This window comes from Stegodyphus dumicola, chromosome 4 (genome assembly GCF_044657685.1).
Source record: "Stegodyphus dumicola isolate Sdum_Otavi_A_Nest chromosome 4, ASM4465768v1".
Taxonomy (NCBI): Eukaryota; Metazoa; Arthropoda; class Arachnida; order Araneae; family Eresidae; genus Stegodyphus; species Stegodyphus dumicola.
In genome coordinates, this window is record NC_140771.1 from 179687385 (window position 1) to 179700269 (window position 12885).

Genomic DNA, 12885 nt, shown 5'->3' on the forward strand with positions numbered 1-12885 from the left:
ATATTTCTGAAAGAACATTGATAAACATCAAGAAAAATGCTTAACAAGATCACACGATATAGGGTAGAGTAAACAGACTAAACATAATAAATACTGAAGAACTTCCAAATGAATTATTAGTCCGAATCGAACTAATTATTAATGTGTGAATATATATTGATGTATTAGTAATTATCTGAATTACTTTGCTTTATTTAGATGGATATGAGGATAACAATACATTCTCGTTGTCACTCCCAAATTGAAGTGTTGATATTGAAAGGAAAATCTCCCTTAAGAATAACGAAATTAAACGCTTCTTCTATAATTTAAATGAATTCTTTCTGTTAGAGGGCGCTTACGAGGTCGTGAAAAGCATTACCTAATAATTTCATTTCTCATTTCCTTTTTCCTCCTGTGACTGTAACTGATGATTAAAAGGGACGTAATGACGTTGAACCGCTGCGACCCAGCACGTGCGACTGAAATAGAAGACGGTAGGTGTCGCTCGCGGTCGAGGGGGGAGAGCAATAATAGTGATAGAGGGGGGCGTAGTGAGTGGGCGGATTGTTATGAACTGCGCTTTCTTATTCCTCTGGTTTATTTTCATTTTTCATTGTTGTAACGTATGTTTGGAAGAAGCCTGGATGCCAAAAAAAATTGCAATCAGCCAAAAAATAGGCAGGAAATAATAATAATAAAAGAAGCACCAAAAATAAAAGAAGCAACAAAACACGAATAAGAATCGTTAAAATCCGGAGACCCCAAACCTACGCATTACCGATGTGTTTTAGAGGAAAAAGGTCATACAGAAGTTTTCTGAGACAACACCCCTACTAGCATAGACAGCCCATTTCCTTTTGCAATTAAGCTCTTTTTTACCTAAACAAAAGGCCAAGCCACGAGCCACCAGAAAGGGGGGAGGGACAATGAAAGAATAACTCGGAATAAAATATAAAATTCGCGCTCTTCTTACATTCCGATCGACCATTGTATTGTCAGCGCCATCTCTTGGAGATCTGGAGAATGTGTCGCACCTGCAAAGTACGGCGGTATGCGAAGTTTTTATTTTTTATCGTTTTACTTAATTTTATTTATTTTCTTTTTTAGTAAAATAAACGTTTTGAAAAGAAGTAACACCCTTTAATTTGAGCTCATTACAGGGGCTCTTTTTTAATAGATAGTTTGTTTAGTGTAGATTGCTGCAACCTATTTGGCCGTTGAATGTCGTCGAATGCCTTCCCTCCCCATAAAACTCGATGATGATTCCATCTCATCCTAAATATCAAAGCTGTCTTCCTATTTTTTTCACAGCACTAGTAGAAGACATTTGATGCCTGGTTTAAAGACATCCTGAACTATAGATTATAATTCTTTTCGTAATGCTAAATAAGCAGAATCACACTTGTAGAAGTTACCGTGGAAGGTCGTTTCTGTGTTAGCAGAATGTAATTCCTTGTCTTTATTGTTATTGCGAATCTAAAGTCTTTTCTAATTACAGTCAAACTTTTAAATATTATTAACATTTTTTTAACCTTTTCATTTATTTCGTTTTGCTTTTAACTTTCATAAAATAAATGTTATTTTGCTTTAGCAATTTAATTTTGCTTTTAGAATTTCTTGACCTTCTTGGCCATTAAGAAACCAAATTAGCCATCCGAAAATCGATTTTCCAATTTTGATTTAAAAAAATAAACACAGGTTGCTGCTTTCGAAACATGTAACATGTTACATATAACGTGTATCATATAACATAAGCACCCATGTTTAGGCTCGAATTCCGAAGTGCTAGTAAGTTAAGGTAACAGATGTCAGCTAACATAATCAGGTTAATTTTTAAATAGATATTTAAAAAAGATTTTCTTTAAATATATGCATAAAGCTTTATGAATGTATTTTGTAATTATTTTGCTCGATTTGAGGTAACAGAATTACGTACAAGCATTTCTTTTCAGAATTATGCCTGCTAGCAACAAAGAAACTTTTCTGATATCTAAATTCGAAGGTAAATTGGCTTGAATATATCCATAGATGGACCGAGCACTCCTAAATGTAGGATTTTACTCGTGTAAACACATTCATTCAGGCTTGGAAAGATAGATAAAGGTTTATTATTTTTTTTAATTTTCAATTTACAAGTTCACTTGGATTTTTGAATGTTTTTGTAAATAACAGCGCAGGTTCAAAGTGCTTTAACGAAAAGAGAAAACTTTATGTCTTCCTACTTAAAGAGATCACACATCTGAAGTCTATCATTTAAAGGCACCTCAAAAAAATTTTTCCAAAAATACATTTTTGCGGATAAAAATTAAATTTTTACTTCAATATAACAATAATATTGTGCTTGTTTTATAAATAAAATAGTTTAAGTAAAAAGTGAATTAAGAAATCATTAGGTAATTTCAAACAAAATTTCTGTATTTTTGAATGTCGAAATTGTCTTATTGTCATTAAGCACTTCAGTGCCAAAGCTTGAGAGAATGAAATACGAAAAAATATGTTCAACAATTGAAAAGAAAAAACAAAATTTAAAACCTTTCTTGTATTTTTATGAAAGCATAGCGTAACTCTCAGCGCATTTCAGAAACACTCCTTTAAAGATGTTTCTAATGTGAAAATAAGTGAACATAAGTATTCAAACGTCTGGTCATTTTAGGTATTCCCATTCAGGTACACAAAATAGAAATATCTGAAATTCGCTTTCTGCAATCGAAGGAGACAGATGTAGAAAGCCTAGATTTTATTACGTTCCTATCTAGTGAATATAACTGAAGACGAGGATGGACTACGCTTTTCATCTTCTCCCATTTAAGACTTCTGTACAAAACTGTATCAATAAATTCCCGGACTAATACCAGTGGATCAATATTTGTACTCAATTACTAGTATATTTCTTCGATACTTAGACGCTTTTATTCCCATATGAACCGAATGATAAAAGCCACTGAACACTTGTAGTTCGATCCGGGTTTCGAATTCTAATGAACGGGCTGGCTGCATGGGTGATTTCGTGGTTTTCATCATCTGTAACGTGTGTAAGAGTCAGTTTTTCTTAGAAAGTCGGCATCCATTCCCTTAGGAAGAGTGCTATGCCATAATCAAACAAACCAAATGAAACTCTGTTGTTAAAAAGTGTTAAAAAGAATACTTGCCTAAATTTGATCATCCTCACTTTCTAAACAGTCACCTTGCATGGCTCCATCATTCCTGCCATCTGCAGAAAGCGACATTCCTGCTTTTCGTGCAGAACAGTTTTACCAGTCCTTTATGTAGGGTATGAACTATCTGTTGCGTGTTCAAAAAAATCTTGGCGCAAAACTCCTCTGTTCACCAGGGGTCAAGAGTCTGGAAAGACTCTGACAACGACATGCGACATGTTCATTTCAAACACTTGGATGATGTGAAAATTACCTGTGAGCCTTACGAATAAAGTCTGCAAGATCGTTGAACTAATGAGATGAATGATCCGCATGCGTAAATTACGGAATTCGTTCCACATTTTCGAGGCTGTTATGCAAAGTCTTTCGGATTGCTTATCACCTTCATGAAACGTTCTTCCACTTTGAAGAACTTGTTTAGCCAAAACATAGTGTACAACTCCTTATTTCATCGCCGTAAGCTTGTCAAAACATGTACAGTGTCCTCGGGGCTGATTTGCACAGATTAGTTCCACTTTTCTGTCCATGATACTAAATACAAGTGACAATCATCAGATACAAATAGAAATATAATCCTCAGAATACCAAATACAAGTGATTGCAAAAACACCACTAAATCAACTCCAGATATTAACACAGCAATATTTCTTGACATTATGCCTTATAAAATCAATTCATTGTATCTGCAAATGCAACCGTGCGCTGCCATTTTCGAGCACGTTACAGAACTAATCCGGGAATATTTTGATACAGACATGTGTACCTCTTATCAATCCCTCCTTGGACCTACCACATCTTTAATATCGCCACCAGTTCTCAGACATCAGAAAAAATATACTTATACTATATTCAGTGCCTTATGACAGCTAAAAGAAACTATTTATATTACTTTATGAAGACTGAATATTTTTATCACCAATTTTGATGATATTATGTTTAGTGTTATTATAGGTTTTATACTTCTTTTGGTACGATTTGATCGGTCATTTTTTTTTTGCTTCAGAGCGTTAAAATCTTTTTATCGTTTGTAAAGTAAAGGTAATTTTTCTTTTGGCGTCATTTTGAACTGCAAATTGTTTCATAAGAATGCTCTTCATTCGGGAAACGAGAAAGACAATCACTTCATTGGAAAGGAGCCGAATCCTTCATATAACTAATGATAAAAACGATGAAGATGAAGAATGCATAATGTCAAACTTTCTCCAATTTCACTGACACTTTTAGACAGGATAAAATCTGATTCCGTGCATTTCTAAAAGTCTAGAAAAACTATTGCACATATTCAAACTGATTTCTATAAATTAATGTGAATAAGACGACCATTGAGAATCTATCATAAGAAAAGAAATGAAAGTCAAAAAACTAAAAAAATATTAAATACAGGATCAGTTTGAAACACGCGCAAAGATGTGAAACCACAGAAAGAATTTCCTTTTCAGCAAAAGGTGTTAGAGTACTCAATAATTTGCCCATTTAATTCAGAAAATGCTTTTAATTTGCATATATGGCTCTCGTTCGTTTGCAAAGCTATAAGAAATAAAGCAACGAAAATCTTTGCTATGTGTAGATAATCTAGTGAAGAGTAGATAAGATTGCTGAATATTTACAGTTTCCCTGCTCTCAAATCTCAGCAGTCAGACTAGCTGGATGTAGTTAAAGCAATTTTCTCCGTGTGTAAGTGAAAATGATCCTTTTCGTCCTCCACGAAGGTAATTTTTCATTTCGGCTGATAGTTCTCCCATCATTTGCCACAATCTAAATAATTGAATCCAACCCTCGTATAACACATAAAAGGCCAAGCTGAGAAACTTTCAAGAGCAAGAATTAAAAACAGTACGTATGTTATGTTTCTGCGAATTTCTTTTCAATCCGCTCATTTAACATAAGACATGAGAAACAGTCATCGAGATATTATAAAATATGTAGAGTTTTACATAATTAAAAAAAACTGATTACATAATAAAAAAAAATTAATCGATTTGTGAAATTTTGTCGATGAATTGTTTGATTTGCCCATTCCTATTTGCGCATGGCAATTGTCCTTTAATCTAAATGGATGCGTACAAGAAATCTACTGAAACTCTAAATCAGAGCTATCTAATGGATTTACTATTTTGTTGACTGTTCTTGTATGATTTCCTGGTTTTCCAGCGACTGTGCGGAACAACCGTTGAACACTGGAAATTAGAACCGAGCTCAAATAACGGCGAACAGCTCTCCACGCGGGAGATTTACGGTTTACCTTGAGTTTCGCTTGAAACGTTCTCCACGAAAACATTTCTACTTTAGGCCTGTAGCTTTCGAGCAATCTAATTTATATTAAAATCTATGTCTCTCTGAATACTAGATTTCGGTAAATAGTAAGCCAGTGTCTTTATTTGCATTTAAAGAATAAAACCTTTTTCAGTTTGTATTTTCAAGTATACGCTTTGGTGGACAAGAAGTTGCTTTTGTGAATTATTTTCTAAATAATTTAGTTTTTTCTGTGGGTACTATTTGTTTTTTCTAGGTAAAAATTAATAACTAATCTCATTTGTTTGCTAAAAATTTCAAGGAATCAAATATTAACGTTTCGAATATTTACAAATACTTCGTTGTGAGTGCATTATTTCGGGATATTTTGTTAGTACTCTTGAATTATTATGCAACAGATGCTTCCAAAAATGGATGAAATTGACCTTTCCATAGTCTAATTTTAGTATGAAACCTTCAATGGTTTCAGGGTACTGTGGCATGAGCATCCAATCATAAATTCGTTTTCTACGAAAACTTCCCAATTTTTTCCCATTATCTGTATTTCATTTAAACGGATCATTTCAGTAGGATCTATTCTGTATCCGAGACTAATGTGTTCAGAACTTTTGCGGCTATAACAAGAGCTATGTATGATGAGATATTCCAAAAATACAGATAACTGCAGCAAAGTTTAGTTCAGAAATGCAATAATAAGCTTAATAACTGTATTAGGAATTACATTAATTCGTAAACTAAACAGAGAATAATAAAGCGTATGGTAACATGCAATTTACATTTCCTCCGTAAGCTTTCTTAGGTATGTTGTATAAAGTAAGGTACTGTGGATTTTTATCATAATTCTCGAGAAATGCTAGAGTAATGAAACTTTAAATATATAACGAAATGAAAATAACTAGTATAATATCATATAAAGTTCCCTGAGAGTATGAATTAATAAAAATCATGCTTTGCAATCAAAGTCATACATAAGCAGCGAAATTTTGACTTGAATTGTCCTCGCATATTTGTGTTACGATTGGATTATCTTGAGAAGACAATTTAGGTTGTGTATTTTACTGTGTTATAGGTGATTCTGGATTTTGAAATTTAATCTTTTATTCCTTCAACTTGAAAAATTATTGGGCACCACAACAAGACAGAAATACTGAATTTGTGAACAGGAATATGGGAATAGAATTGTATTGCATTTCTATTTCATTAAATGACTTTTTCGTTATATATATTTTAAAGCAGTGTTCCCAGCATGTTTGCACTTGTTTACGTTACGTTATCACGTATTTATCGCTCTCGCAACGTAGAGATTTTCCATAATGAGACACAAATGATTTTTGATATAGCTTACAGCTGCCTCACAAATATTCAGTTCTCAGAGCGCCTCTTATGCTGTACAGTTGTATTCTTCAATTTGTGACCCGCAGATCGCACAAGTGGTTTTTCGAATGTCTTTTCTGTGATCCTCCTAAATTTCGAAAGAAGATAGAATTAGAATTCGGATAAATGTGTGTACAACAAAATAGCTGAAAATCACAGAGTTTGGAAATGACACATAGCAATCATCTATTGATTTGTTTCTTCCCCCCCCCACACACACACACGTGTGACGTTTTAGAAAATTTATCACAGACTAAACCACCTGTGGATTTACCACCTTCTCAGTCGGGGGAAAAAATCTGAAAGTTTTCAAATTTTATATTACGCCCAAAGCGGCTTTTTTTTTTTTTTTTTTTTTTTTTTTTTTTTTTTTTTTTTTTTTAAGTTTTATGTGTTAACTTTATTTGTTAAATACCATATTCTTCGCACTTAAACCATAAAATTCAATTCAACAGCTATGTCACAAATAATTTTATAAAAGCATATCTTTAAAATTTCCGATACACAGTCTCGCAAACTGGAGATATATTTTTTTCCCCGTACACTGTTGTCATTGATATGAAATCGTTGAGTTTGTTAACAAAAAATTCGTTAAAATGTTACAAATTATGAAATCGATAAAAAATCAAATTCCAAGTTAGGGCTTAAGGGCTTCCAGATGCCCATATTCGGTGGAGGATTACGTTATTCAGAATTTAATGGCTCTAGGTACCGTTGTTTTATCACAATGCGAGAAATCTACATACATTTATGCAGATTTTTCATTATTTAATTTCTTTAAATATAACACAGGGCAATAATATTTGGTGGCAACAATTTGAAAAGTGAAACGGAATTTAATGTTTTCGGCGTAAAATGCCAAACCGAAATTAATAGCCCTTCTGGGCTAAAGCCCTTTGGGCTAAAAAAAGAGAGAGAGATTTAAAGCACGCAATGATAACTGTGTTTCTAACCATCGTTTTCGCTGCATATCTGATGCCACTGGACTCATTACCATGAAAATGGAATCTAGGGAACTGCACTATAGGGCTTTAAAAATTATAAGCCAGTTTGCTTCTACGTATCTGGTTGAGAAAAGTTTTCCATCGTTAACTCAAATTTTAAAAAAATTACTGAAATAGACTTGATGTACGTGTCCATTTCAGTCGTGAGTTTACTAGCATACATTCAAACATAGAACAGCTGTGTGAGAATCGGCATACTCATCGGTCTTATGTGAGTATCAACATTTATTTAATTCGGGTTAATAAGATAAAGCTTATCCAAACTTTAATGGCCTTTTAATATGATAAACGTATGTAAATTTTGTTCTGTTAACTTAAGATCGATATAAAATTAAATGAATTTTAAATAATTGTATTTTAAAATAAGTATGATGTAATGATATGCTAAGAAATTAGCATTCGTTGGAGACAAGAACAAGGTGGTCCGTAGAATATTCTAATTTACAAATGTCGTCTCCAATTGAGACGACTTAATTTAAGAAATGCAACTGCATATGGTCTTTAGTTTGAATTTAATTTTCAATTCAAATTTAATGTCTTCAGTTTTTTAAATAAGATGAGTTATTTGTAGGTAATAAGACCATTTCTTAATAAATTAAGATTTTATTTTATTTTTAATAATATATTTATCGATGTAATTTAAAATGTGTTTATTTTATGGACAATGCATTTCAAATTGCGTTGATAATTATATTATTAAACCTAAATAAAAATTAGTAATGATAGTTAAATAATAATATTTATCAACGTTAGCGTAATAATTAAAAAGATGTTTCTAACATCGTATTAAAAAATGTTCCTAACATCGTATTAAAAAGATGTTTCTAACATCGTATTAAAAAATGTTCCTAACATCGTATTAAAAAGATGTTTCTAACATCGTATTAAAAAATGTTCCTAACATCGTATTAAAAAGATGTTTCTGACATCGTATTATTATATACTTTATTTATTACTAGTACTAAAAGTATTTAACGTGTTACGCTGATAGAAGCAATCTGTTAAATGTATTAATAAAAAAGCCGAACAAAGGACAAAAGCTACGCTGTCGTAGCAAAACTTATTAATCCAAAATGTCTGGGTTCGGAGTTAGTATTCCTTTTAAATTTACATTAAAACTGAATTTTTTGCCAAGCAATTTTGATGTTTAAATCAAATCTCTCGGAAACATGAAAACTCTCCCTTTTGGAGGGATATGCTTAAAAAATAACTAGAGATGTTAATAATATTTACTACTAATAGTTACTAATATTTATAGATGACATGAAAATTTGTATATTTTATGGTTAAATTTTTTTTGAAAATTTTAATAAATTTCATAATTTTATTAATTATTTAAATTTGCACTTTTTTTAAAGCAAATCATATGGATCTGAACTTTGTTCTGGATTGCACGGGAATTACAATTTACGCAGTAAGAAAGTAAGATAATTCATTTAATATTACGGTGTTAAAATGTTGATTGTACTTCAAAAAGCAGTCTGCGCAATTTTCACAAAAACTGGCATTTTGGAATAAATTTAGAATCGAATTATGGACAAAATCGGTATATCATTTAAGAAAATAACTTATTTCATGCAAAATTATTTGTACAGAGTAATGCAATGTGTATATAAATTTGTAATTTATATCCTAAGTCACGCTCACGTGTAACATGAGTAATTTCTCCTAAAAGAACTTTCATAAAGACATCCATTCACTTATACATTATAGGCCTCGCTTTCATGCTTTCAAGAAAAATGCAATTTGAATTACGTCGATCGGCCATCTAGAATGGGATATATGGATCCCCTTCTTTTTCTTTGCTTGGGTAGGGGGAACAGCTATACCTTCTTAAAAATATTTGTTTTTTTCCTTCAAAAAGATTCTGTTTTATGTAGAATTTATAACAGAAAACCGATTTTTTTTTTTTTTCTCTATAAACTGAATATGGACAAGATCTAGGGACACTTTACTAGGCACAAGATCATTTTTCATGCATGATTGTCCCGCCTTCTTTGTATTCATTCTCTTACCTAATTACTGATCATCTCCAATCCAATGAAAGAAGGGTCGAAGGATACAAGTCTCAATGCGAATGAGCAAATTTCTCAATATAATATAACCCACCCTTGAAGATCGCGCGTTCCGCGGTCGCACCTGCAAGCAGTTGAGCTAATATTGACAAGAGAGTCCGCCACCTGTAGGGCGTAGGTTACAAGAGACATCATTTACGATGTTGTCATTTCGACCTCACGCTCACTGCGGGCACTGACAATTTTTTGTTCTCTTCTTTCCAGACACTGTAGCTGGATTTGTGAGTTCGTTCGGTCTTTTTTTTTTTTATTTATTTATTTTAAGGCAACATCGTTGCTGTTGAAGATTGTAATTCTTTTAATGGTTGTGTTCTTTTCAAGGGCCACCCTACGTACCAAAAGAAGAGCGGAAGATTCATAAACTCCTAAGTAATCCTAAAGGGCCTCTTTGAAAGAGAATTATCAGTCAAAGTTAAGGAATTCGACACAAAAACGCATTTTCTAGTAAAATGGTGCTAAAAATTTCAAACCGTACCGGACCACTATTTTTCTTCATATTAGATGCATTTTAGCATAAAAGGAAATCATGTTTTTAGAGCGAATGCTCAAAACATCGGTAATATTGTTTGAGTAGTTTTCTTTTTACACGTTCCTCTTCCCCATTTCTTATGCATTGACACTCGAAGAAACTTGCATTTAGACCCGTCATCAAATTATGGGATTAGATAAACACATTGTGAAAAAGTAAATCTGACAATATTCACTGAAAAAATGAATTATGTTGTTATGATCCTCTTTGAAGACAGAGTTATATGATATAAATTGTAACTTTAACTATTTCAAACTGTTTAAGATTTCTGAGACCTAATACCGTGCAATACAAATTCTATGGCATGCAAGGGCAACATATCCATGAGCAACACGTTACGTTGATGATACACCTCAAATCTAACTGAATAATTCAACAAATATGCTTAACAGTAACTTGCAATGGAGACCACCCTGACTGGTATAGTTTTTAAAACTACTGGAAGTCATATCGTTAGATTTGGATTCGAATCCCAGAGAAAATATGTCTGTTTGTCAGTGTATAGTTTCTGTGTGACATGGGGATATTTAAAATACAGGAGCCGAAAGTAATCTCGAAAGGTTTAGAACAGAGGTCGGGGACCTTTCTTCCGTTCCCTAGGGAAGCTCTTCATCAAAATTGAAATGGTCATTCCTAGCTCTCGTGGGTGGAAAATCGATCGCCCCTTATAATGCGCCTTGAGCGACATTCTCATTTATAAGCGAGCTAAATTATCGATGAATACTGACCATTCCCGAAGAATGCTTCAAGCAGTAAGTGTCAGGCCATTTAAAGCATAAACTTGCGTTAGACGAAAAAACACACATCTAATGGTCCAAATTGCATTTAATGTACAAATTCAGAGTTTTATTGTTTTAGAGAGGCATAAGGAATTCCAATTAACTTTTATTTCCAAATGTTGATTTTTATGTTAGTTTTATGGAAAAAAACAACAACAACAAAACTCGACAGTTTATTTTAACCTTTTGATGGTCATCAACGAGCTCGGCTAGCATTCCAGTTCCGCGCCGCAGTAGGTGCAAACGAACGCAGCTCATATTACAAATTTACGACTGACAGAGCGTTTACGACAAACTGAAAGAAATAATTGCTTAATCTCGCAACGGCCGAAAAGTTAAATAGTAACCATTTATGCTGGTTCTCTGTGGGTTTGTCTTTTCCGGCTCACTTGTTCTTATGAGTTAAGAGTACGAAAAAAATCACTACATTATTCTTCCCTCGAAAATGAAAGATTTTATATTAAAAACATCATTGATCCTTTTTCAATTAATCCATTTTAAAAAATCCTTAGATAGTTGTAACAGTAAAAAATGGGAAAAAATTGGAAACCAAAAGAAAATTTCCTGTTGTCTGTCTGAAAAAGGAATTTTTAGTATAATGTGCAAAACTTTTAAATCTGTGTGTCTCGAATACATATTTTTCTGAGTACAGCGAACAACAAGAATTATTTATTTTTATTTATACTAATTGATCACATTAATTATAATATAAGATATCAGTGTTGAAAATCTTGGAACGCTTTTTTCTATTCAAAATCAGTCTTAAAAATGACGCAAATTTATAGAAACATTAATAATTAAAATTGCATAAGTATTAAAATGATCTAAATGCCGTTTTTATTGGTAAGAATTTTAACTGCCTGTCCTACATGAGAAATGTAGTCATGATAGACAATAACAACTGAGTTACAAAAATAGGAATGAAACTGAAATGATAATTGAAAAATCTGGCCTGATTAGGATATCCGAAATTTATATTTTTTAACATAATAACATGACGAAACATGATTGAAAATTTTTCATTAATTCTTTATTAAATGTTAAAATAATTAAGATCTGTATTTACAACAATTGTACGGGTCTATTTCGTCTTATTAACTATTTTAGGTCTAAATTTCTCCCCTCAAACATTACCAAAAAGCTACTGCATGAATATATTACATGAATATACATAAATATTACTCATACACATTACGCATAGCTTGAATTATTACTCATAGGTTAAATCATATATATATATATAATTACCTAAGGTAAATTTATTTAACCTCACCAATTGGGAGGAACAATGTAAAGTATTATAAAACGAAATTACCAGTCGCCTGGTCTTGGCAATGAAACAGATTGTCCTTCAAGAGTCATTGTTTTTAGAGGATCTAAATGCATTCTAAGCGAGGCCACAAACTATTGATCAACAGCTAAAAGCTAGCTCTTTCGAGCAGTAGTTTTCGTTAATAGATGAGCCTGCTCAGCGTGAGCCAAACATTGAACTAATCCAGACATTCTGAATGTTTTCGGTATTGCTGACTCAAATTCGATGAAGGAGATCAATAATGACCAAGGGGTCGAAAGCCGAACATTTAACAGCAATTAATTGCCACAATCAAGATCATTGTTTGCAGTGTTTTACAGGCATAAGGATTGTTTTAGAGTTTTATTAATATTTTTGCCACCATGATACAATTTTTCCGTTGGAATTCACAATCCTATGACGACACAATCAATAAAATTCCA

The 12885-nt window shown here is 32.5% G+C and overlaps 1 long non-coding RNA gene across 2 annotated transcripts in view; it reads left to right on the forward strand.

Moving 5' to 3' along the window:
• Window positions 1–884: 884 nt before the first annotated feature.
• LOC118187765 (uncharacterized) overlaps window positions 885–12885 on the forward strand; it is a 110963-nt gene continuing 98962 nt past the window's right edge. For both annotated transcript variants that reach the window (XR_004758016.2, XR_015040528.1), the window contains exon 1: window positions 885–1031. This is a non-coding gene — a long non-coding RNA (uncharacterized LOC118187765). The remainder of the gene's footprint in view (window positions 1032–12885) is intronic.